The sequence below is a fragment of the Triticum aestivum genome, chromosome 7A (assembly GCF_018294505.1).
Source record: "Triticum aestivum cultivar Chinese Spring chromosome 7A, IWGSC CS RefSeq v2.1, whole genome shotgun sequence".
Taxonomy (NCBI): domain Eukaryota; kingdom Viridiplantae; phylum Streptophyta; class Magnoliopsida; order Poales; family Poaceae; genus Triticum; species Triticum aestivum.
The window spans coordinates 740,057,054-740,083,970 of record NC_057812.1 but is presented as its reverse complement, the minus strand read 5'-3'; the positions used below and the strand labels follow the sequence as shown (position 1 = coordinate 740,083,970).

Here is a 26,917-nt window from a genome sequence, read left to right as displayed (position 1 = left end):
TGACACCGTCTTTTGGGAAAGGCTGCTGCATGCAGATGGGATCGAATGATGCTAAAACTGCAACTCAAGCAATGGTGTGGAGGAGCTTATTTGCTTTGCATGCATCTTAATACCTTGCCTTCATGTCACAGCAAAGGTAAAGAACCTCTAGCCCTCCCCGGAAGCACACCATATTCCTTCCTTCATTTCCATCATCACGTATACATGAGCTGAGCTAAATCTGCTCTGCTATATATACAACCAAGCTCAAAGCAACAAGAAATACAATACCAGACGCCATAAAACACATTCCTGGTCAGCCACACCTGCTTAATTTCTTCCACCCACTCATCCCTCGTCAAGCATTCCATCTCTGAGAGTGAGAGCCCGGAGTAACTAATGGCCGAGTCGGCAATTGGCTCCGTGCTTGGTAACGTGAGCACCCTTGCGGTCCAAGAGACGACATTCCTATGCGGCGTCAACCTTGAAGTGGGATTCTTGAAGGATGAGCTGAAGCGGCTCAAGAGCTACCTTAAATCCGCCGACGCCAAAAGGAGATCAGGAGATGAGCTTGTGGCTACCTGGGTCAGCCAGATTAGGGATGCGGCATACGAGGCCGAGAATGCCATTGAAGCGGCCGACTACATGGAGAAGAGAAACAGGCTCAAGAAGGGCTTCATGGGTGCCATCTCCAGGTATGCTCGCTTGCCAAGTGACCTGATTGCCCTTCACACAATTGGTGCTGAAATACAGCGTGTAAAAAGGAAGATCAGTGAGATATTTGATAGCGCAAACCGTTTGAAAATCAATTTGGATACTAGTGGTGTAGAAAAGGTTCATATTGAGGATGAGTATCCACAAGATTATGGTGCTATGCACCAAAACTTTCAAGATATTGACCTTGTTGGTTTTGGGGATGAGTACAAAGAAATAGTTGGCAAGTTAGTTGACAAAAAAGAGAACATAACTCTTAGTGTTGTCTCCATAGTTTCCATGGGTGGGGCGGGGAAAACAACACTCGCTAGAAAAGTATACACTTCATCTAGTGTCAAACAACACTTTGATGCAGCTTCTTGGGTCACTGTATCTCAAAACTTCAAGGGCATTGATTTACTAAAGGATATTATGAAACAAATAACGGGGGGCACAGATGAGTCAATTGCTAAGATGAATGAGTATGAGGTGGGAAAGGAGATCCATGATTTTCTATTGCAAAAAAGATACTTGGTAGTTCTTGATGATGTGTGGGAAACCGACACATGGGACCAGATAAATAAAAGGGTTAAAGCTTTTCCTGATGCAACTAATGGTAGTAGAGTATTATTAACCACCCGGAAGGAAGATGTTGCTAACCATGTTCAAATGCCAACCTATGTTCATCATTTGAAGAAGTTAGATGAAGAGAAAAGTTGGGAACTATTTAGTTGCAAAGCTTTACCATCATACAAAAGGTCTGTCATATGTGATATGGACGAGTTTGAAAAACTTGGGAGAAAGTGTTGGAAATATGCCCTAGAGGCAATAATAAAAGTATTATTATATTTCATTGTTCATGATAATTGTCTTTTATTCATGCTATAACTGTATTATCCGGAAATCGTAATACACGTGTGAATACATAGACCACAATATGTCCCTAGTGAGCCTCTAGTTGACTAGCTCGTTGTGATCAACAGATAGTCATGGTTTCTTGGCTATGGACATTAGATGTCATTGATAACGGGATCACATCATTAGGAGAATGATGTGATGGACAAGACCCAATCCTAAGCATAGCACAAAGATCGTGTAGTTCATTTGCTAGAGCTTTGCCAATGTCAAGTATCTCTTCCTTCGACCATGAGAGCGTGTAACTCCTGGATACCGTAGGAGTGCTTTGGGTGTATCAAACGTCACAACGTAATTGGGTGACTATAAAGGTGCACTACAGGTATCTCCGAAAGTATCTATTGTTTTATGCGGATCGAGACTGGGATTTGTCACTCCGTATGACGGAGAGGTATCTCTGGGCCCACTCGGTAATGCATCATCATAATGAGCTCAAGGTGACCAAGGTGTTGGCCACGGGATCATGCATTACGGTACGAGTAAAGTGACTTGCCGGTAACGAGACTGAACAAGGTATTGGGATACCGACGATCGAGTCTCGGGCAAGTAACGTACCGATTGACAAAGGGAATTGTATACAGGGTTTGATCGAATCCTCGACATCATGGTTCAACCGATGTAATCATCGAGGAGCATGTGGGAGCCAACATGGGTATCCAGACCCCGCTGTTGGTTATTGCCCGAGAGTCATCTCGGTCATGTCTGCATATCTCCCGAACCCATAGGGTCTACACACTTAAGGTTCAGTGACGCTATGGTTGTTAGGAAGACTAGTATGTGACTACCGAATGTTGTTCGGAGTCCCGGATGAGATCCTGGACGTCACGAGGAGTTCCGAAATAGTCCGGAGGTGAAGTTTTATATAAGGGAAGTTGTTATATAGACACCGGAAAGTTTCGGGGGCTTATCGGTATTGTACCGGGGCCACCGGAGGGGTTCCGGGGTCCACCGGAAGGGGCCACCCCTCCCGGGGGGCCACATGGGGCCGCATGGGATAGCAGTCAGCCCCTGGTGGGCTGGGCGCGCCCCCCTCCTTGGGCCCTTGCGCCTAGGGTTGGGGGGGGGGAAACCCTAAGGGGGGCGCCCCCTTGCTTGGAGGGCAAGTCCCCCCACCCTGGCCGCCGCCCCCCCTCTAGATCCCATCTAGAGGGGCCGGCCCCCCTTGTCCCTTCCCCTATAAATACAGGGGTGAGGGGAGGGCTGCAACACCACAAGCCAAGGCGCAGCCCCTCCCCTCCCCAACACCTCTCCTCCTCCGTACGTGCTTGGCGAAGTCCTGTCGGAGTACTGCTGCACCAACTACACCACGCCGTCGTGCTGCCGTTGGAGCAATCTTCCTCAACCTCTCCTTCCCCCTTGCTGGATCAAGAAGGAGGAGACGTCTCCCGTCCCGTACGTGTGTTGAACGCGGAGGTGCTGTCCGTTCAGCACTTGGACATCGGTGATCCGAATCACGTTCGAGTACGACTCCATCATCACCATCCCCTTGGCAAGCTTCCGCTCGTGATCTACAAGTGATATGTAGATGCATACTCTCTCCCTCGACTCGTTGCTTAGATGAACTCATAGATGGATCTTGGTGAAACCGTAGGAAATTTTTTAATTTTCTGCAACGTTCCCCAACAGTGGCATCATGAGCTAGGTCTATGCGTAGTTCTCTTTGCACGAGTAGAACACAATTTTGTTGTGGGCGTGGATCTTGTCATCTTACTTGCCTCTACTAGTCTTTTCTTGCTTCGGCGGTATTGTGGGATGAAGCGTCCCGGACCAACCTTACACGTACGCTTACGTGAGACCGGTTCCACCGACTAACATGCACTAGTTGCATAAGGTGGCTGGCGGGTGTCTGTCTGTCCCACTTTAGTTGGAGCGGATTCGATGAAAAGGGCCCTTATGAAGGGTAAATAGAAGTTGACAAAATCACGTTGTGGTTATTCGTAGGTAAGAAAACGTTCTTGCTAGAACCCAATTGCAGCCACGTAAAAGATGCAACAACAATTAGAGGACGTCTAACTTGTTTTTGCAGCGATTGATCATGTGATGTGATATGGCCAGAAGTTGTGATGAATGATGAATTGTGATGTATGAGATCATGTTCTTGTAATAGGATTCACGACTTGCATGTCGATGAGTATGACAACCGGCAGGAGCCATAGGAGTTGTCTTTATTTTTTGTATGACCTGCGTGTCATTGAAGAACGCCATGTAACTTGCTTTACTTTATTGCTAAACGCGTTAGCCATAGAAGTAGAAGTAGTCGTTGGCGTGACAACTTCATGAAGACACGATGATGGAGATCATGATGATGGAAATCATGGTGTCATGCCGGTGACAAGATGATCATGGATGTAACGCCCCAGTTATAATTTCCATATTTGTATCCAACTCTTGCCGTCTCCGGCGCTAAGTTATATTTATTTCTCGGGTTCGGGTCTTTGTCTCCGTGTGTTGTTTTCTTTTTCGTGCATCTCTTATCATGTCATCTCGTGCATCGCATTTGCATATATGTTCATCTCATGCATTTGAGCATTTTCTCCGTTGTCCGTTTTGCATTCCGGCGCTTCGTTCTCCTCCGGTGGCCATTTCCAGCTTTCTTTCATGTGTGGGGTTCAAACATTTCCGTACTGGACTGAGACTTGTCATGCGGCCTTGGTTTACTACCGGTAGACCGCCTGTCAAGTTTCGTATCATTTGGACTTCGTTTGATACTCCAACGGTTAACCGAGGGACCAAAAAGGCCTCGTGTGTGTTGCAGCCCAACACCCCCCAAATTTGGCCCAAAACCCACCAAACTCTGCTCCATGTCCTAGAGCGTTCGATCACGATCGTGTGGCCGAAAACCGCACCTCATTTGGACTCTCCTAGCTCTACTTATGCCTATAAATAGCCCCTCCATTTTTCGGATTCGTCTTCTCCCCCGAAACCCTAGTTCAAAAAAAAAACATCCTCCGCCGCCGACGGACACGTCCGCCGCCGCCCGCCTCCGCCACTCAGGCGCTGCCACGTGGCGCCGCTCCTCTTCCCCGCCGCCGGCCCGGGAGGCCCAGGAGGGGCCCCCGCGAGCCCGAGTGCCCCGCGCCCCGCGCGTTCCACCTCGCCGCCGTCTCTTCAGGCTCCGGTGGCCGGAGACGCCACCCGCCACCGCGAGCGCCGCCGCGCCTCCACTCCACTCCGCCGAGTCGGCTGCCGTTCGCCTCGGCTTCCGCGCCCGCAAGCACCACCAACGCCGGCGCCTCCTCCGACCGGCCCCGGATCCGGCGACGTCCCCGCCTCCGGCGAGCTCCTCCTCTCCTCTGGCGTGCTTCTCCGGCGAGCGCGAACTCCGGCGCCGAGCTGCTACAGTGCCGCCGTGAACAGTGCCCGAACCCTAGATCTGAGATCTAAAAAAACTGAGGGTTGACTTTTTCCTCTCCCCCTTAATTTTTAAGCAAACTTTGACTGATGATATCTTTGCATCCGTACCTCAGTTTTGGGCATATGATATATCAAAATCTTCGCCTCGACATGTACATCATTTCATTCCATTGCATCATTTGCATTTGGGGTCATCTTGATGCCCAAAATGCTGTTAGAAGGAGGCTTCGTGAGTTAAATTACAGATCCGTTAGTTCATCATGCACTTTTGTCATTTTTGCCATGTTTAATTCGTGCATGATATGCCTGTGCCCCTTTGGGATGAATTGTTAAGCATTTTGCCTTCTTTCCAGAGGTGCCACCCATGCATTTTTAGGATGTGTGTGTTGTCTTGTGCAAGCTTGCGAAGAGAGGTACCTGAGATTGCTGATTTCAGAGACTTAGTGATTTTCACTAAGTCTGGGATATTTTAGTTCATGATGCTATATGTCCAGCTTGTTTCCTAGTGATCCGTGCCTCTTTTGAGGATGATGAGTAAGGGAGTTTTGATATTTATGTTATGCTCTACCCATCCATGTCTTTGTTTACATATGTGGAGTGCTCTAGGTTGACTCAATCGAGCTCAACTTTTGCTTCGTTGTTAATCTGGGCAGATCGTCAACTTGTTTGCGATTTTGCCGATGCTACCGTTAGTGTTCCATGCATGCTATGCCTTTGTTCTTGCCATGTGTAGCTAGCACATTGTGCCTTCTTGCTGGTCATATGCTTTCCTTGCCATGACTTGCACCGTAGTGAGTGCATCGAGCTTGTTTACATGCCTTCGTGAGTTAAATTTCTGCATGCCTCAGTTTTCATTAAGTCTGAAAACTGATTGTGTTCGAGCTATGTTCGTGAGCTCGGTAGAGTATTTTGTGAACCCTTTTGGCCCCAGGTCACTTTGGGTGTTTTGTTAAGCTTGTTGAGTAGCTCCATGCCATGTTATTACTTGTCATGTTCAGGTTTTGTATCATGTTGTTTTGCTGCTCCGAAGAGGGCTTCGTGATCTGAAATTTCAGGCTAGTGTTAATTTCACTAAGTCTGAAATCTGTTTTGCATATTCATTTTTTCCATGCTTGTTTGAACCTCTTAATGGATGAATTTGCCTATGTCTCAGTGCTAGTGTTTTGTTAACCATCTTGTGTACATCACTGCCATGTATTTTGTTTTCATGTTTGGTGGTTGTAGCATATTCATTTCGTTGCATTTAGATGCCTACTTGCTGTAAATCGCAGACCGGTGTCATATCTTAAAGCGCTTGCCATTTCCAAACCGTAGCTCCGATTCCAATGATCTTTATATCGTTTTCAAGCGATTTCATCCCCTCTATCCAGTGGCACACTTGGTTTTCCAAGTTGAGGCCAGGTTCATGCATTTCCTGTCATATCTTGCATTTTGCATCCCGCATCGCATCCCGCATAGCATATCATCATTTCATCATATTGCTTGGTCTTGCACGTGGTTGATTGTATCCTTGTTGCTTGTTTGTCTTGTTGGGTAGAGCCGGGAGACGAGTTCACTACCGAGGAGCCCGTTGAGTTTGCTTGTGAGGATCCAGCCAACTCTGACAACTGTGCAGGCAAGATGATCATACCCTCGAAATCACTACTATCTTTGCTATGCTAGTTTGCTCGCTCTTTTGCTTTGCCACTGCTACGATGCCTACCTTTTGCTTGTCAGCCTCCCAATTGCCATGTTGAACCTCTAACCCACCATTGTCCTAGCAAACCGTTGATTGGCTATGTTACCGCTTTGCTCAGCCCTTCTTATAGCGTTGTTAGTTGCAGGTGAAGATTGGAGCCGTTCCTTGTTGGAACTTTTATTTACTTGTTGGGATATCATTATATTGCTATGTTATCTTAATGCATCTATATACTTGGTAAAGGGTGGAAGGCTCGGCCTCTCGCCTAGTGTTTTGTTCCACTCTTGCCGCCCTAGTTTCCGTCATATCGGTGTTATGTTCCCGGATTGTTGCGTCCCTTACGCGGTTGGGTTATAATGGGAACCCCTTGATATTTCGCCTTGATTAAAGCTTGTCCAGCAATGCCCAACCTTGGTTTTACCATTTGCCACCTAGCCTTTTCTTTCCCTTGGGTTCTGCAGACTCAAAGGTCATCTTATTTTACCCCCCCCTGGGCCAGTGCTCCTCTGAGTGTTGGTCCACCTGTCAGCTACCGGTGGCTACCAGGGGCAACTCTGGGTTGGCCTACCCGTACCTAAGACAATCTGAGTGTGCCCTGAGAAAGAGATATGTGCAGCTCCTATCGGGATTTGTCGGCACATTCGGGCGGTGTTGCTGGTCTTGTTTTAACCTGTCGAAGTGTCTTGAGTTACCGAGATACCGAGTCTGATCGGAACGTCTTGGGAGGAGGTCTATTCCTTCGTTGACCGTGAGAGCTTGTCATGGGCTAAGTTGGGACTCCCCTGCAGGGATTGAACTTTCGAAAGCCGTGCCCGCGGTTATGGGCAGATGGGAATTTGTTAATATCCGGTTGTAGATTACTTGACCTAACATAATTAAAATGAATCAACCGTGTGTGTTACCGTGATGGCCCCTTCTCGGCGGAGTCCGGGAAGTGGACACGGTGTTGGAGCTATGCTTGCGCAGGATGTTCCTTAGTTTCTCGCTCGTGCTTCGCCTTCTCTTCTCGCTCTCTTTTGCGTATAAGTTAGCCACCACATATGCTAGTCGCTTGCTGCAGCTCCACATATATTTGCCTTATCCATTCCTATGAGCTTAAATAGTTTTGATCGCGAGGGTGCGAGATTGCTGAGTCCCTGTGGCTCACAGATACTATAACTCCAGATGCAGGTCCAGGTGATTTCGCTCCAGGTGACGAGTACGAGCTCAAGTGGGAGTTCGACGAGGACTCTCAGCGTTATTATGTTTCCTTTCCCGATGATCAGTAGTGGTGCCTAGTTGGGGTTATCGATTCAGGGCCTTGTCGCATGTTGGGGTTCTTTTCTATTTTGGCACCGTAGTCGGGCCATGAGTGATTTGTTTGATGGATGTTATTTATGTACTCTGATGTGACGTGGCGAGTGTAAGCCAACTATGTTATCTCCCCCTTTTATTATATATTACATGGGATGTTGTAATGATTGCCTGACTTGCGACATTGCTTTCAATGCGGTTATGCCTCTAAGTCGTGCCTCGACACGTGGGAGCTATAGCCGCATCGAGGGCGTTACAAGTTGGTAATCAGAGCCTTCCCCGACCTTAGGAGCCCCATTGCTTGATCGTTTTTAGCAGCCGAGTTGTGTCTAGAAAAATGTTTTGAGTCCTTAGGAATTATATATCGGAGAGCTTAGGAATTCTTTTTACTTCCCAGCCTCCTCATCGCTCTGGTAAGGCATCCTGACGTAGAGTTTTGACCCTTCTCTTCTCAAATTTCACAAAAAAAATTTTAGGATCACGCGAGTATTTTGGATTTGTTCCGATGGTTTTGTGACGAGAACATTGTTCTTGGTGCCTCCTGTCTTTAGGGGTTGTGGCAGTGTCCCGGGGAGTTGAGCTCCGAGGTGTTGTCGTCACAATTTTATCGTTGCAATTCTGGTATACTTGAGATATGTTCGCCGACATCGAAAATCTCTTTTATGCAGTTCGTTGGTGAGATAACCTCGACGCCACCCAGTACTGGGGCGGGAGTTCGGGAGTATCGCCATAACTTGTATAACGGATGCTTTTCGAAGGTTGAGGTAGATGGTTTCCGAAGTTTTCTTGGTTATGTGTTGAAGGATGGATACAGCTGGATGTAGGATTTGCTAGTTTGGGTGAGATATTATGCTTCCCCTGTATCCCCAACACCTGATTGCATAACCAGAAAGGTTCGGGAATTTCATAGGTGGGAATTCTAGTAGCTCTAGTTCTTCTTCCACGGATATTGGTTTGAGATTGGGATTTCTTACCGATTATTCGTTCTTGATCCGTACCTTGTTGATTTATTTCTCTACCTTAATTCTTCGTGGCTTCGCAATTTATGGATATGTGACCACTTCAAGAGAAATGCATTCGTTCATTTTGTTCGGATGTGAAGACTTTATGTTGCATTTTCATTCCGTTGGATTCAGCTTCTATATTGTTGTCTATCAATGTGCTAATGGTGGTCAACCTCTTCAGGATGGCTCCTCCAACGCGCACGACTCCGAATCCTGATCCGCCTCCACCTCCGCCTCCTCCGGAAGCATGGCAAGCTGTGATGGCAGCTACTAATGCAAATACACAGTTGATCATGCAAATCCTCCAAGAGCGGAATCAAGGCAGTCAAGGGAATCAAGGCAATAATCAGCACCATTTTGCTACACTGAACCAGTTCCTCGCAAATGGCCCAAAGACGTTCAGCGGTTGTGTTGAGGCTACCGATGCTGACGATTGGCTAGTGGATCTGGGCAAGCATTTTGAATGCAGCAACGTCAGGCCTGAAGATTTCGTCAAGTTCGCTTCTTTCCAGCTCAAAGATCAGGCTGCAGAGTGGTTCTAGCAGTACAAGGATTCCAGAGGTGGACGTGTTATCACTTGGAATGATTTTCGTCAAGATTTCCGTGCTCATCACATCCCTCAAAGTGTGGTTGAGAGTAAGCGTCAGGAATTCCGCAATCTGAAGCAAGGCTCTTTGTCTGTCTATGACTACAACAAGTTGTTCCAGAAGCTCGCCCGTTTTGCCAAGCAGGATGTTCCTGATGAGAAGAGCATGATCTATCAGTTCAGGGGTGGTCTTCGTGAGGAAATTCAGCTCGCTCTTGTCATCTTTGAGCCGTTGAGATACGATGAGTTCTACAACATGGCACTGAAGCAAGAGGCTGCTCAGTTGAGGTGTGATGCTTCCAGGAAGCGTGCCAGAGATGTTACTCCGTCTTCCTCTACTCAAGTGGTCAAGCAGCAGAAGTACTGGCTTCCTCCTCCTCCGTTCCGTCAGCCGTTTCAGCAGAAGAGCAAAGGTGGCAGTGGTTTCTCCCACCCACCCAACCCAGGCTTTCAGAACAAGGCTTCGTCTCAAGCTCCAAGACCGAGTGCTCCGTATCACCGTCCGCTTTCAGAGGTCACGTGCAACAAGTGCCAACAGAAGGGTCACTATGCCAACAAGTGTACCAACCAGAGGCGTCTTCCTCCTCCTCCTCCTGTCAGATCGGCAAGTACAGCTGTGGTCAAGCATAACCCCAAGTCCGCCAAGGTCAACTTGATGAATGCAGCTCAGGCAGAGGACTCGTCAGATGTGATCATGGGTAACCTTCCTGTTAATGATATTCCTGCAAATGTTCTTTTTGACACGGGTGCATCGCATTGTTTCATCTCGAGACCATTTTCATCTAAGCATGGGTTGCCTTTGCAAATTTTGCCTAGTCCTTTAGCAGTTGTCTCTCCCGGTAAGCGCATGCAGGCTAACTCCATCGTTCCGGATGTTTCTATCACTCTGGGTGACTACAAGTTCTTGGCTTCTCCTACGGTTCTTGGCAACTCGGATATCGATCTTATTCTCGGGATGGACTGGCTCTCTAAGCATAAAGCTCAGCTTGATTGTGCAGCCAGGCAGATTCAACTGACTCATTCGTCTGAGGATGTCATTGTCTTTGCCGCTCGGGATAATACCATCCGGTTGTTTTCTCTCAATGAGAAGGGTGAATTGGATGCCATCTCTCAAATTCCTGTCGTTTGTGAGTATCAAGACGTCTTTCCAGAAGAGCTCCCAGGAATGCCTCCGCACCGGCCAGTTGAATTCGTTATTGAACTTGAGCCTGGCACGGAACCTGTGTGCAAACGTCCTTACAAGCTCGGACCTGAAGAGTTGAAGGAGCTGAAGAAACAACTCGATGAGCAAGAAAGATTGGGTCTCATTCGGCCTAGTACTTCTCCGTGGGGTTGTGGTGTTCTTTTTGTGAAGAAGAAGGATGGATCGAGTCGACTTTGTGTTGATTACCGTCCAGTAAACAAGAAGACCATCAAGAACAAATACCCACTGCCCAACATCAATGAGCTGTTCGAACAACTCAAGGGTGCTCAAGTATTCTCCAAGCTTGATCTCCGTATGGGTTATCATCAGATTCGTATTCGTGAGCAAGATATTCCCAAGACGGCGTTCAGAACAAGCTTTGGTTCATATGAATACACCGTCATGTCTTTTGGCCTCGCCAACGCTCCTCCGACGTTCTCTCGCATGATGAACTTCATCTTCAGCCCCTACACCAATGAATTCGTTTTGGTCTATCTCGACGACATTCTGGTTTTCTCGAAGAACAAGGAAGATCATGCCAAGCACTTGCGTTTGGTTCTTGACAAGCTCAGGGAACATCAGTTCTACGCCAAGTTCTCCAAGTGTGAATTTTGGCTCGATGAGGTTCTTTATCTTGGTCATATCATCTCTGCCAAGGGCATTTCCGTGAATCCTGAGAAGGTGTCTGCAATTGTGAATTGGGAACCTCCTCAGAACGTGAAGCAACTCCGCAGTTTTCTCGGTCTCGCAAGCTATTGCAGAAGATTCGTTGAAAACTTTTCTAAGATCGCCAAGCCTCTCTCAAATCTTCTTCAGAAGCACGTCAAGTACGTTTGGTCTCCGGAGTGTGATATTGCTTTCAACACTTTGAAAGAGAAATTGATCACTGCTCCAGTTCTGACTCCGCCTGATGAAACCAAGCCGTACGAGGTCTTTTGTGATGCCTCTCTCCTAGGTCTCGGTGCTGTACTGATGCAAGAGAAGAAAGTTGTTGCTTATACCTCTCGCCAGTTGAAACCTAATGAGAAGAACTACCCCACTCATGATCTCGAGTTGGCGGCAGTTGTGCACGCTTTGTTGACTTGGAGACATCTTCTATTGGGAAGAAAAGTGGACATTTTCACTGATCACAAGAGTCTCAAGTACATCTTCACCCAGCCTAATCTCAACCTCAGGCAGACTCGATGGGTCGAAATGATTTAAGAGTACAATCCAAGTATTGAGTATACTCCAGGAAAGGCCAATGTGATTGCTGACGCTTTGAGCAGGAAAGCATATTGCAACAGTCTGATTCTTAAGCCTTATCAACCCGAGCTTTGTGAAGCTTTCTGCAAACTTAATCTGCAAATTGTTCCTCAAGGTTTCCTCGCCAACCTTCAAGTCTCTCCTACCTTAGAAGACCAGATTCGCCAAGCCCAACTTCTTGATGCTATGGTGAAAAAGGTGAAGATTGGTATTGCAAAGAGTCAGTCCAAGTACAAGTGCTACCGACTTGATGACAAGGACACTCTCTTCTTCGAGGATCGAATTGTTGTGCCCAAAGGTGAACTTCGTAAGGTGATCATGAACGAGGCTCACAACTCTCTCCTCTCCATCCACCCTGGGAGTACGAAGATGTATCAGGATCTCAAGCAAACTTATTGGTGGACTCGAATGAAGCGCGAGATCGCTCAATTCGTGAATGAATGTGATGTCTGCAGAAGAGTGAAGGCAGAACACCAAAGGCCAGCTGGTCTCCTCCAACCTCTTGCCATTCCAGAATGGAAGTTTGACCACATTGAAATGGACTTCGTGACTGGGTTTCCAAAGTCCAAGCGTGGCAATGATGCTATATTTGTTGTCATCGACAAGCTCACCAAAGTGGCTCACTTTCTGCCTATCAAAGAGTCGATCACTGCAGCTCAATTGGCGGAACTCTATACCTCTCGCATTGTCTCTCTGCACGGTATTCCTCAAGTGATATCTTCAGACCGTGGCAGCATCTTTACCTCCAAGTTTTGGGATTCTTTTCAGAAAGCCATGGGCACCAACATCCGCTTCAGCACAGCTTTCCATCCTCAAACGAGCGGTCAAGTCGAGCGTGTCAATCAGATTCTTGAAGATATGCTCAGGGCTTGTGTGATCTCCTTCGGCATGAAGTGGGAGGATTGTCTTCCTTATGCTGAATTCTCTTACAACAACAGCTTTCAACCAAGTTCGGGCAAGGCCCCTTTTGAAATTCTGTATGGCAGGAAGTGCCGTACCCCTCTCAACTGGTCTGAAACCGGTGAACGTCAGCTGCTGGGCAATGACTTAATCACAGAAGCAGAAGAGATGTGCAAAGTCATTCGTGATAACCTCAAAGCAGCCCAGTCCCGCCAGAAGAGCTACTATGATAGTAAGCACCGTGATCTGGCTTTCGAGATCGGAGATCACATTTACCTCCGCGTCTCTCCTATGAAAGGTACTCGTCGCTTCGGTATCAAAGGGAAGCTTGCCCCTAGATACGTGGGACCTTTCAAGATTGTCAGCAAGAGAGGCGACCTCGCCTATCAACTTGAGCTTCCTTCAAACTTTGCAAATGTTCATGACGTGTTCCATGTCTCTCAGCTTCATAAGTGCTTCAAGACTCCTGACCGCACCGTCAACTTCGAGGACATTGAGCTCCAAGAAGATCTCTCCTATCGTGAGCACCCAGTTGCTATTCTTGAAGAGACTGAACGCAAGACTCGCAACAAGTCAATTAAATTTCTCAAAGTCAAGTGGTCTCACCATTCCGACCGTGAAGCTACCTGGGAACGCGAGGATCACCTCCGTTCTGAGTACCCGGAGTTCTTTCAGTCCTAGATCTCGGGACGAGATCTTTTCGTAGTGGTGGAGTGTTGTAACGCCCCAGTTATAATTTCCATATTTGTATCCAACTCTTGCCGTCTCTGGCGCTAAGTTATATTTATTTCTCGGGTTCGGGTCTTTGTCTCCGTGTGTTGTTTTCTTTTTCGTGCATCTCTTATCATGTCATCTTGTGCATCGCATTTGCATACATGTTCATCTCATGCATTTGAGCATTTTCTCCGTTGTCCGTTTTGCATTCCGGCGCTTCGTTCTCCTCCGGTGGCCATTTCCAGCTTTCTTTCATGTGTGGGGTTCAAACATTTCCGGACTGGACTGAGACTTGTCATGCGGCCTTGGTTTACTACCGGTAGACCGCCTGTCAAGTTTCGTATCATTTGGACTTCGTTTGATACTCCAACGGTTAACCGAGGGACCGAAAAGGCCTCGTGTGTGTTGCAGCCCAACACCCCCCAAATTTGGCCCAAAACCCACCAAACTCTGCTCCATGTCCTAGAGCGTTCGATCACGATCGCATGGCCGAAAACCGCACCTTATTTGGACTCTCCTAGCTCTACTTATGCCTATAAATAGCCCCTCCATTTTTCGGATTCGTCTTCTCCCCCGAAACCCTAGTTCAAAAAAAAAAACATCCTCCGCCGCCGACGGACACGTCCGCCCCAGCGCCGGACGCGTCCGCCGCCGCCCGCCTCCGCCACTCAGGCGCTGCCACGTGGCGCCGCTCCTCTTCCCCGCCGCCGGCCCGGGAGGCCCAGGAGGGGCCCCCGCGAGCCCGAGTGCCCCGCGCCCCGCGCGTTCCACCTCGCCGCCGTCTCTTCAGGCTCCGGTGGCCGGAGACACCACCCGCCACCGTGAGCGCCGCCGCGCCTCCACTCCACTCCGCCGAGTCGGCTGCCGTTCGCCTCGGCTTCCGCGCCCGCAAGCACCACCAACGCCGGCGCCTCCTCCGACCGGCCCCGGATCCGGCGACGTCCCCACCTCCAGCGAGCTCCTCCTCTCCTCTGGCGTGCTTCTCCGGCGAGCGCGAACTCCGGCGCCGAGCTGCTACAGTGCCACCGTGAACAGTGCCCGAACCCTAGATCTGAGATCTAAAAAAACTGAGGGTTGACTTTTTCCTCTCCCCCTTAATTTTTAAGCAAACTTTGGCTGATGATATCTTTGCATCCGTACCTCAGTTTTGGGCATATGATATATCAAAATCTTCGCTTCGACATGTACATCATTTCTTTCCATTGCATAATTTGCATTTGGGGTCATCTTGATGCCCAAAATGCTGTTAGAAGGAGGCTTCGTGAGTTAAATTACAGATCCGTTAGTTCATCATGCACTTTTGTCATTTTTGCCATGTTTAATTCGTGCATGATATGCCTGTGCCCCTTTGGGATGAATTGTTAAGCATTTTTCCTTCTTTCCAGAGGTGCCACCCATGCATTTTTAGGATGTGTGTGTTGTCTTGTGCAAGCTTGCGAAGAGAGGTACCTGAGATTGCTGATTTCAGAGACTTAGTGATTTTCACTAAGTCTGGGATATTTTAGTTCATGATGCTATATGTCCAGCTTGTTTCCTAGTGATCCGTGCTTCTTTTGAGGATGATCAGTAAGGGAGTTTTGATATTTATGTTATGCTCTACCCATCCATGTCTTTGTTTACATATGTGGAGTGCTCTAGGTTGACTCAATCGAGCTCAACTTTTGCTTCGTTGTTAATCTGGGCAGATCGTCAACTTGTTTGCGATTTTGCCGATGCTACCGTTAGTGTTCCATGCATGCTATGCCTTTGTTCTTGCCATGTGTAGCTAGCACATTGTGCCTTCTTGCTGGTCATATGCTTTCCTTGCCATGACTTGCACCGTAGTGAGTGCATCGAGCTCGTTTACATGCCTTCGTGCGTTAAATTTCTGCATGCCTCAGTTTTCATCAAGTCTGAAAACTGATTGTGTTCGAGCTATGTTCGTGAGCTCGGTAGAGTATTTTGTGAACCCTTTTGTCCCCAGGTCACTTTGGGTGTTTTGTTAAGCTTGTTGAGTAGCTCCATGACATGTTATTACTTGTCATGTTCAGGTTTTGTATCATGTTGTTTTGCTGCTCCGAAAAGGGCTTCGTGATCTGAAATTTCAGGCTAGTGTTAATTTCACTAAGTCTGAAATCTGTTTTGCATATTCATTTTTTTCCATGCTTGTTTGAACCTCTTAATGGATGAATTTGCCTATGTCTCAGTGCTAGTGTTTTGTTAACCATCTTGTGTACATCACTGCCATGTATTTTGTTTTCATGTTTGGTGGTTGTAGCATATTCATTTCGTTGCATTTAGATGCCTACTTGCTGTAAATCGCAGACCGGTGTCATATCTTAAAGCGCTTGCCATTTCCAAACCGTAGCTCCGATTCCAATGATCTTTATATCGTTTTCAAGAGATTTCATCCCCTCTATCCAGTGGCACACTTGGTTTTCCAAGTTGAGGCCAGGTTCATGCATTTCCTGTCATATCTTGCATTTTGCATCCCGCATCGCATCCCGCATAGCATATCATCATTTCATCATATTGCTTGGTCTTGCACGTGGTTGATTGTATCCTTGTTGCTTGTTTGTCTTGTTGGGTAGAGCCGGGAGACGAGTTCACTACCGAGGAGCCCGTTGAGTTTGCTTGTGAGGATCCAGCCAACTCTGACAACTGTGCAGGCAAGATGATCATACCCTCGAAATCACTACTATCTTTGCTATGCTAGTTTGCTCGCTCTTTTGCTTTGCCACTGCTACGATGCCTACCTTTTGCTTGTCAGCCTCCCAATCGCCATGTTGAACCTCTAACCCACCATTGTCCTAGCAAACCGTTGATTGGCTATGTTACCGCTTTGCTCAGCCCTTCTTATAGCGTTGTTAGTTGCAGGTGAAGATTGGAGCCGTTCCTTGTTGGAACTTTTATTTACTTGTTGGGATATCATTATATTGCTATGTTATCTTAATGCATCTATATACTTGGTAAAGGGTGGAAGGCTCGGCCTCTCGCCTAGTGTTTTGTTCCACTCTTGCCGCCCTAGTTTCCGTCATATCGGTGTTATGTTCCCGGATTGTTGCGTCCCTTACGCGGTTGGGTTATAATGGGAACCCCTTGATATTTCGCCTTGATTAAAGCTTGTCCAGCAATGCCCAACCTTGGTTTTACCATTTGCCACCTAGCCTTTTCTTTCCCTTGGGTTCTGCAGACTCAAAGGTCATCTTATTTTACCCCCCCCCCCCCGGGCCAGTGCTCCTCTGAGTGTTGGTCCACCTGTCAGCTACCGGTGGCTACCAGGGGCGACTCTGGGCTGGCCTACCCGTACCTAAGACAATCTGAGTGTGCCCTGAGAAAGAGATATGTGCAGCTCCTATCGGGATTTGTCGGCACATTCGGGCGGTGTTGCTGGTCTTGTTTTAACCTGTCGAAGTGTCTTGAGTTACCGAGATACCGAGTCTGATCGGAACGTCTTGGGAGGAGGTCTATTCCTTTGTTGACCGTGAGAGCTTGTCATGGGCTAAGTTGGGACTCCCCTGCAGGGATTGAATTTTCGAAAGCCGTGCCCGCGGTTATGGGCAGATGGGAATTTGTTAATATCCGGTTGTAGATTACTTGGCCTAAACATAACTAAAATGAATCAACCGTGTGTGTTACCGTGATGGCCCCTTCTCGGCGGAGTCCGGGAAGTGGACACGGTGTTGGAGCTATGCTTGCGCAGGATGTTCCTTTAGTTTCTCGCTCGTGCTTCGCCTTCTCTTCTCGCTCTCTTTTGCGTATAAGTTAGCCACCACATATGCTAGTCGCTTGCTGCAGCTCCACATATATTTGCCTTATCCATTCCTATGAGCTTAAATAGTTTTGATCGCGAGGGTGCGAGATTGCTGAGTCCCTGTGGCTCACAGATACTATAACTCCAGATGCAGGTCCAGGTGATTTCGCTCCAGGTGACGAGTACGAGCTCAAGTGGGAGTTCGACGAGGACTCTCAGCGTTATTATGTTTCCTTTCCCGATGATCAGTAGTGGTGCCTAGTTGGGGTTATCGATTCAGGGCCTTGTCGCATGTTGGGGGTCTTTTCTATTTTGGCACCGTAGTCGGGCCATGAGTGATTTGTATGATGGATGTTATTTATGCACTCTGATGTGACGTGGCGAGTGTAAGCCAACTATGTTACCTCCCCCTTTTATTATATATTGCATGGGATGTTGTAATGATTGCCTGACTTGTGACATTTCTTTCAATGCGGTTATGCCTCTAAGTCGTGCCTCGACACGTGGGAGCTATAGCCGCATCGAGGGCGTTACAATGGAGCCCCGAAGATGGAGATCAATGGAGCTATATGATATTGGCCATATCATGTCACAACTATATAATTGCATGTGATGTTTATTATGTTTATGCATCTTGTTTACTTAGGACGACGGTAGTAAATAAGATGATCCCTTACAAAAATTTCAAGAAGTGTTCTCCCCTAACTGTGCACCGTTGCTACAGTTCGTCACTTCTAAGCACCACGTGATGATCGGGTGTGATGGATTCTTACGTTCACATACAACGGGTGTAAGACAGTTTTACACAGCGAAAACACTTAGGGTTAACTTGACGAGCCTAGCATGTGCAGACATGGCCTCAGAACACGGAGACCGAAAGGTCGAACACGAGTCGTATGGAAGATACGATCAACATGAGAATGTTCACCGAGGATGACTAGTCCGTCTCACGTGATGATCGGACACGGGCTAGTCGACTCGGATCGTGTAACACTTAGATGACTAGAGGGATGTCTAATATGGTGGGAGTTCATAATTTGATTAGAACTTAATTATCATGAACTTAGTCTAAAACCTTTGCAAATATGTCTTGTAGATCAAATGGCCAACGCTCATGTCAACATGAACTTCAACGCGTTCCTAGAGAAAACCAAGCTGAAAGATGATGGCAGCAACTATACGGACTGGGTCCGGATCCTGAGGATCATCCTCATAGCTGCCAGGAAACAATATGTCCTAGAAGGACCGCTAGGTGACGCTCCCGTCCCAGAGAACCAAGACATTATGAATGCTTGGCAGTCTCGTGCTGATGATTACTCCCTCGTTCAGTGCGGCATGCTTTACAGCTTAGAACCGGGGCTCCAAAAGCATTTTGAGCATCACGGAGCATATGAGATGTTCGAAGAGCTGAAACTAGTTTTCCAAGCTCATGCCCGGGTCGAGAGATATGATGTCTCCGACAAATTCTACAGTTGTAAGATGGAGGAAAACAGTTCTGTCAGTGAGCACATCCTGAAGATGTCTGGGTTGCACAACCGTATGACCCCAGCTGAACATTAACCTCCCAGATGAGGCGGTCATTGACAGAATCCTCCAGTCGCTCCCACCAAGCTACAAGAGCTTTGTGATGAACTACAACATGCAGGGGATGGAAAAGACCATTCCTGAAGTGTTCTCCATGCTGAAGTCAGCAGAGGCTGAAATCAAGAAAGAACATCAAGTGTTGATGATCAATAAGACCACTAAGTTCAAGAAGGGCAAGGGTAAGAAGAACTTCAAGAAGGACGGCAAGGAGGTTGCCGCGCCTGGTAAGCCAGTTACCGGGAAGAAGTCAAAGAATGGACCCAAGCCTGAGACTGAGTGCTTTTATTGCAAGGGGAAGGGTCACTGGAAGCGGAACTGCCCCAAATACTTAGCGGATAAGAAGGCCGGCAACACCAAAGGTATATTTGATATACATGTAATTGATGTATACCTTACCAGTACTCGTAGTAACTCCTGGGTATTTGATACCGGTGCTGTTGCTAATATTTGTAACTCACAGCAGGAGCTGCAGAATAAACGGAGACTGGCGAAGGACGAGGTGATGATGCGCGTCGGGAATGGTTCCAGAGTCGATGTGATCGCCGTCGGCACGCTGCCTCTACATTTACCTACGGGATTAGTTTTGAACCTTAATAATTGTTATTTAGTGCCAAGTTTGAGCATGAACATTGTATCTGGATCTCGTTTAATACGAGATGGCTACTCATTTAAGTCTGAGAATAATGGTTGTTCGATTTATATGAGAGATATGTTTTATGGTCATGCTCCGATGGTCAATGGTTTATTCTTAATGAATCTCGAGCGTAATATTAGACATGTTCATAGTGTAGATGCCAAAAGATGTAAAGTTGATAACGATAGTCCCACATACTTGTGGCACTGCCGCCTTGGTCACATTGGTGTCAAGCGCATGAAGAAGCTCCATGCCGATGGACTTTTAGAGTCTCTTGATTATGAATCATTTGACACGTGCGAACCATGCCTCATGGGCAAAATGACCAAGACTCCGTTCTCCAGAACAATGGAGCGAGCAACCAACTTGTTGGAAATCATACATACCGATGTGTGCGGTTCAATGAGCGTTGAGGCTCGCGGAGGATATCGTTATGTTCTCACTCTCACTGATGACTTAAGTAGATATGGGTATGTCTACTTAATGAAACACAAGTCTGAGACCTTTGAAAAGTTCAAGGAATTTCAGAATGAGGTGGAGAATCAACGTGACCAAAAGATAAAGTTCCTACGATCAGATCGTGGAGGAGAATATTTAAGTCACGAATTTGGCACACACTTAAGGAAATGTGGAATCGTTTCACAACTCACGCCGCCTGGAACACCTCAGCGAAACGGTGTGTCCGAATGTCGTAATCGCACTCTATTGGATATGGTGCGGTCTATGATGTCTCTTATCGATTTACCGCTATCATTTTGGGGATACGCTCTAGAGATAGCTACATTCACTTTAAATAGGGCACCGTCTAAATCCGTTGAGACGACACCGTATGAATTATGGTTTGGGAAGAAACCTAAGCTGTCGTTTCTAAAAGTTTGGGGATGCGATGCTTATGTCAAGAAACTTCAACCTGAAAAGCTCGAACCCAAGTCGGAAAAATGCGTCTTCATAGGATACCCTAAGGAAACTGTCGGGTATACCTTCTACTTAAGATCCGAGGGCAAAATCTTTGTTGCCAAGAACGGATGCTTTCTGGAAAAAGAGTTTCTCTCGAAAGAAGTAAGTGGGAGGAAAGTAGAACTCGATGAAGTACTACCTCTCGAACGGGAAAGTGGTGCAGCTTAGGAAAATGTTCCTGTGATGCCCACACCAATCGAAGAGGAAAACAATGATGATGATCAAGGTACTTCGGATCAAGTTGCTACTGAACTTCGTAGGTCCACAAGGACACGTTCCGCACCAGAGTGGTACGGCAACCCTATCCTGGAAATCATGTTGTTAGACAACGGTGAACCTTCGAACTATGAAGAAGCGATGGCGGGCCCAGATTCCAACAAATGGCTTGAAGCCATGAGATCCGAGATAGAATCCATGTATGAAAACAAAGTATGGACTTTGACAGACTTGCCCAATGATCGGCGAGCGATAGAAAACAAATGGATCTTTAAGAAGAAGACGGACGCGGATGGAAATGTTACCATCTATAAAGCTCGACTTGTCGCTAAGGGTTATCGACAAGTTCAAGGGATTGACTACGACGAGACATTCTCTCCCGTAGCGAAGCTGAAGTCCGTCCGAATCATGTTAGCAATTGCCGCATACTATGATTATGAGATATGGCAGATGGACGTCAAAACAGCATTCCTTAACGGGCATCTTAAGGAAGAACTGTATATGATGCAGCCGGAAGGTTTTGTCGATCCTAAGAACGCTAACAAAGTATGCAAGCTCCAGCGATCCATTTATGGGCTGGTGCAAGCATCTCGGAGTTGGAATATTCGCTTTGATGAGATGATCAAAGCGTTTGGGTTTATGCAGACTTATGGAGAAGCCTGCGTTTACAAGAAAGTGAGTGGGATCTCTGTAGCATTTCTCATATTATATGTAGATGACATACTCTTGATGGGAAATAATATAGAATTTCTGGACAGCATTAAGGCCTACTTGAATAAGTGTTTTTCAATGAAGGACCTTGGAGAAGCTGCTTATATATTAGGCATCAAGATCTATAGAGATAGATCGAGACGCCTCATAGGTCTTTCACAAAGCACATACCTTGATAAGATTTTGAAAAGGTTCAAAATGGATGAGTCCAAGAAAGGGTTCTTGCCTATGTTACAAGGTGTGAGATTGAGCTCGGCTCAGTCACCGACCACGGCAAAAGATAAAGAAGAGATGAGTGTCATCCCCTATGCTTCAGCCATAGGATCTATTATGTATGCCATGCTGTGTACCAGACCTGATGTAAACCTTGCCATAAGTTTGGTAGCAAGATACCAGAGTAATCCCGGCAAGGAACACTGGACAGCGGTCAAGAATATCCTGAAGTACCTGAAAAGGACAAAGGACATGTTTCTCGTTTATGGAGGAGACGAAGAGCTCGTCGTAAAGGGTTACGTCGACGCTAGCTTCGACTCAGATCCGGATGACTCTAAGTCACAAACCGGATACGTGTATATGTTGAATGGTGGAGCAGTAAGCTGGTGCGGCTGCAAGCAGAGCGTCGTGGCAGGATCTACGTGTGAAGCGGAGTACATGGTAGCCTCGGAGGCAGCGCATGAAGCGATTTGGGTGAAGGAGTTCATCACCAACCTAGGAGTCATACCCAATGCGTCGGGGCCAATCAAACTCTTCTGTGACAACACTGGAGCTATTGCCCTTGCCAAGGAGCCCAGGTTTCACAAAAAGACCAGGCACATCAAGCGTCGTTTCAACTCCATCCGTGAAAATGTTCAAGATGGAGACATAGAAATTTGCAAAGTACATACGGATCTGAATGTCGCAGATCCGTTGACTAAACCTCTCTCGCGAGAAAAACATGATCAACACCAGAACTCTATGGGTGTTCGATTCATCACAATGTAACTAGATTGGTGACTCTAGTGCAAGTGGGAGACTGTTGGAAATATGCCCTAGAGGCAATAATAAAAGTATTATTATATTTCATTGTTCATGATAATTGTCTTTTATTCATGCTATAACTGTATTATCCGAAAATCGTAATACACGTGTGAATACATAGACCACAATATGTCCCTAGTGAGCCTCTAGTTGACTAGCTCGTTGTGATCAACAGATAGTCATGGTTTCCTGGCTATGGACATTAGATGTCGTTGATAACGGGATCACATCATTAGGAGAATGATGTGATGGACAAGACCCAATCCTAAGCATAGCACAAAGATCGTGTAGTTCATTTGCTAGAGCTTTGCCAATGTCAAGTATCTCTTCCTTCGACCATGAGAGCGTGTAACTCCTGGATACCGTAGGAGTGCTTTGGGTGTATCAAACATCACAACGTAACTGGGTGACTATAAAGGTGCACTACAGGTATCTCCAAAAGTATCTATTGTTTTATGCGGATCGAGACTGGGATTTGTCACTCCGTATGACGGAGAGGTATCTCTGGGCCCACTCGGTAATGCATCAACATAATGAGCTCAAGGTGACCAAGGTGTTGGCCACGGGATCATGCATTACGGTACGAGTAAAGTGACTTGCCGGTAACGAGACTGAACAAGGTATTGGGATACCGACGATCGAGTCTCGGGCAAGTAACGTACCGATTGACAAAGGGAATTGTATACAGGGTTTGATCGAATCCTCGACATCGTGGTTCAACCGATGTAATCATCGAGGAGCATGTGGGAGCCAACATGGGTATCCAGACCCCGCTGTTGGTTATTGCCCGAGAGTCGTCTCGGTCATGTCTGCATGTCTCCCGAACCCGTAGGGTCTACACACTTAAGGTTCGGTGACGCTAGGGTTGTTAGGAAGACTAGTATGTGACTACCGAATGTTGTTCGGAGTCCCGGATAAGATCCCGGACGTCACGAGGAGTTCCGGAATAGTCCGGAGGTGAAGTTTTATATAAGGGAAGTTGTTATACAGACACCGGAAAGTTTCGGGGGCTTATCGGTATTGTACCGGGTCCACCGGAGGGGTTCTGGGGGTCCACCGGGAGGGGCCACCCCTCCCGGGGGGCCACATGGGGCCGCATGGGATAGCAGCCAGCCCCTGGTGGGCTGGGCGCGCCCCCCTCCTTGGGCCCTTGCGCCTAGGGTTGGGGGGGAAACCCTAAGGGGGGCGCCCCCCTTGCTTGGAGGGCAAGTCCCCCCACCGTGGCCGCCGCCCCCCCTCTAGATCCCATCTAGAGGGGCCGGCCCCCCTTGTCCCTTCCCCTATAAATAGAGGGGTGAGGGGAGGGCTGCAACACCACAAGCCAAGGCGCAGCCCCTCCCCTCCCCAACACCTCTCCTCCTCCGTACGTGCTTGGCGAAGCCCTGTCGGAGTACTGCTGCACCAACTACACCACGCCGTCGTGCTGCCGTTGGAGCAATCTTCCTCAACCTCTCCTTCCCCCTTGCTGGATCAAGAAGGAGGAGACGTCTCCCGTCCCGTACGTGTGTTGAACGCGGAGGTGCTGTCCGTTCAGCACTTGGACATCGGTGATCCGAATCACGTTCGAGTACGACTCCATCATCACCATCCCCTTGGCAAGCTTCCGCTCGTGATCTACAAGTGGTATGTAGATGCATACTCTCTTCCTCGACTCGTTGCTTAGATGAACTCATAGATGGATCTTGGTGAAACCGTAAGAAAAATTTTAATTTTCTGCAACGTTCCCCAACAGAAAGCTTGCAAAGAAATGTGATGGATTGCCACTTGCACTTGCAATTTTGGGGGGTTATCTATCAAAAAATCTGAATGAACAGATATGTTCTGATATACTCCTTGATTGGCCATCAACCAAGAATGGACAGATGATGCGGGACATACTGGCTCGCAGTTACAAGGACCTGCCAAATCATTATTTAAGAGCTTGTTTTCTCTATCTTGCTGCTTTTCCCGAAGACTACATAATATCTGTGTCGGATCTTATTGAATTATGGATAGCAGAAAACTTTGTTCCACATACACCAAAGCATATACTAGAAGAAACAGCACGGAATTATGTGACCGAGTTGGCTCAGAGAAGCTTGGTACAAGTTGTTGACAGAAGTAGGGCACATGGATGGATAGAAGAGGCAAGACAAGATGGTTTTCTTGATGGCATCGACAAAACTGCAGGTCAGGTTTCGTCTCCTGGTCTCTTCGTATTAATTGATTCCATTTTTGAGTTTACTATATGTCCTTGTAAGGGGCTAGCCTTTTCTCTGACATGTAATGCACTCTAAAAACAATTGCAGGCCAAGCTGGTGCATCATCATCATCTGATAACTTGATGTCTTATCGTTTTAGTTTTCAAAATTTGAGTGATCAGATTTTACCTGCAACGCCTAATGTCCGAAGTCTGCTTGGCTTTAAACTCTCATCAGTGTCCCTTCCTAAGCTGAGATTCCTAAGAGTTCTTTGCATTGAAAATTCAACACTAAAAGATTTCTCCAGTGTAATTGGTGGGTGCATTCACCTAAGATTGCTTAGGTTGAGATATTGTGGAAGTGTGACGCTCCCTTCTTCAATTGGCAAACTCCTTTACTTGCAGACTATAGATCTCAGACGCACAATTTTGATGTCAGTAGTACCAAACTCTCTCTGGGAGATCCCTACTCTAAGGCATGTTTACCTTTTAAGTTGGAATAATTTTTCTCCTCCACCACCTGCAAGGAGTTTGCGACTGCAGCCGAAAGAGCTAAAGAGCTTTGTGTTGGATTTTGATCCTGTTGGCACTGATTTCCGCTTTCATGACATGATGATTTTCTTGGGCCAGCTGAATCAACTAACAACCTTCTCCTTGTTGATGCCCCCCGATATACCAAGGGAGGTGCTCAACATATTTGCAAACATGCCTCACCTGGTTGAGATTAGTCTTGGCAGATTTGATGTGCTCGATAAGCTGCCTGCTGAGTTCCCACAAGGCGTACGTCGTCTTGTTCTACATGCTGATGTCATAAAACAAGACCCGATGCCGATCCTGGAGGAATTTCCCCGCCTGGTGGTGTTGGAGTTGGGTGGGTACAAAGGCCAGACCATGTGCTGCTCTTCCCAAGGGTTCCCTCGGCTGCAAGAGTTAGAACTTCTTGATTTTCCCATTGAGGAGTGGAGGATGGAGGACGGGGCAATGCCAAAGCTCTTCCACCTGTCACTTTGGCGGTGCAAAAAGATGAGCAAGCTCCCCGTGGGGTTGCTGCACCTTCAGTCCCTCGGTCAATTAAAACTGACCTTTATGCCCCAGATTTCTGAAGATGACATCACACTAAAGGAGCTGCGGCGGAAAGGATGCGAGGTACAGTACATACGTAGGTATACGCAGCTTAAGCTTAATTAATTTGCCCATCGGTCGATCTTGTTCCCCTTCCATTTTCTTTGCTATCTATATCTATGCATGTCTATTTGTCCACACGTTAATTAGTTTCAAAGATTAAGGCGGTTGATCGAGATGCCATATTCGTTCCTTCATTCAACCCTTGTAGCATGTTCACTAACAATCCCAATTAATCTTTATATGCTGCTGCTCCGTAGCAAATCAATACTAGTATTATATGTAGATTGGATGAGTTAATGTTCGTTAGTTTCAGGATCAACTTCACTGCTTCCGTGCGTGTAACTAAGTTTTTTTCTTCCCCGTAAAAAGAAAACTAAATTATTTTTCTTATGACTTTTTTTTATATTTTGCGCAGGTGAAGAAATAGAGAAATCCAGCGCCCTGGAATTCTCCCCTCGAATCCATCTCTCACTCCTCCGAATCCTCACGTCATTCCTTCTCCATCGACGGACTCTCTCCCCCAAATCCCCAATGGCCCCTCCCGATGCCAATCTCATCGCCACCCTGTTCTCCGATGCCGTCGCCAGGCCCTGTACGAGATGGATTTGTGGGGGTCTAGAAGAGTGCCAATTATCCGTGTATAAAAGTGTCAGTTAATTCTTAGTGCATGTATTCTGTGGAACATGAACACCTCATCCTTCCAACCGCATGTATTCTGTGGAATATGTATTTGAACACCAATAAAAAGAGAAAATTCCTTATTTGACACTGTCTTAAAATCTGGTTTCTTATTTGACACTGGAAAAGTTTTTCTTCCCTATTTGACACTAGTCCTAAATTTTATTCCCTATACGACACTTCCGTCCATTTAGCCTAAATGACACATGAAAAGACGATTTTGCCCCTCATGCGGTATTGTGTGTCCGCACGCGTGTGTGCTGTTGCGTGTGTGGGTGCACGTGCACATGTGTGCTGCTGTTGCATGTGTGTGTGCATGTGTGCTGCTGCGTGTGTGTTTGCTACTGCGTGTGTACGTGAGCGTGTGTGTGTGTGTGTGCTGTTGCGTGCCTATGTGCTGCATGCGTGTGTGCTGCTGCTGCGTGTGTGTGTATGTGTGTGTGTGCTGCGTGCGTGTGTGTTGCTGCGTGTGTGTGCGCGTGCATGTGTGTTGCTGCGTGCGTGTGCGTGCGTGTGTGTGTGGGCACGCGCGCGTGCGT

General features: G+C 47.2%; 1 pseudogene; it reads left to right on the top strand.

The window, feature by feature from the left end:
• The first annotated feature begins 282 nt into the window (after positions 1-282).
• LOC123147300 (putative disease resistance protein At1g50180) lies at positions 283-25,185 on the top strand (annotated as a pseudogene).
• Positions 25,186-26,917: the final 1,732 nt, after the last annotated feature.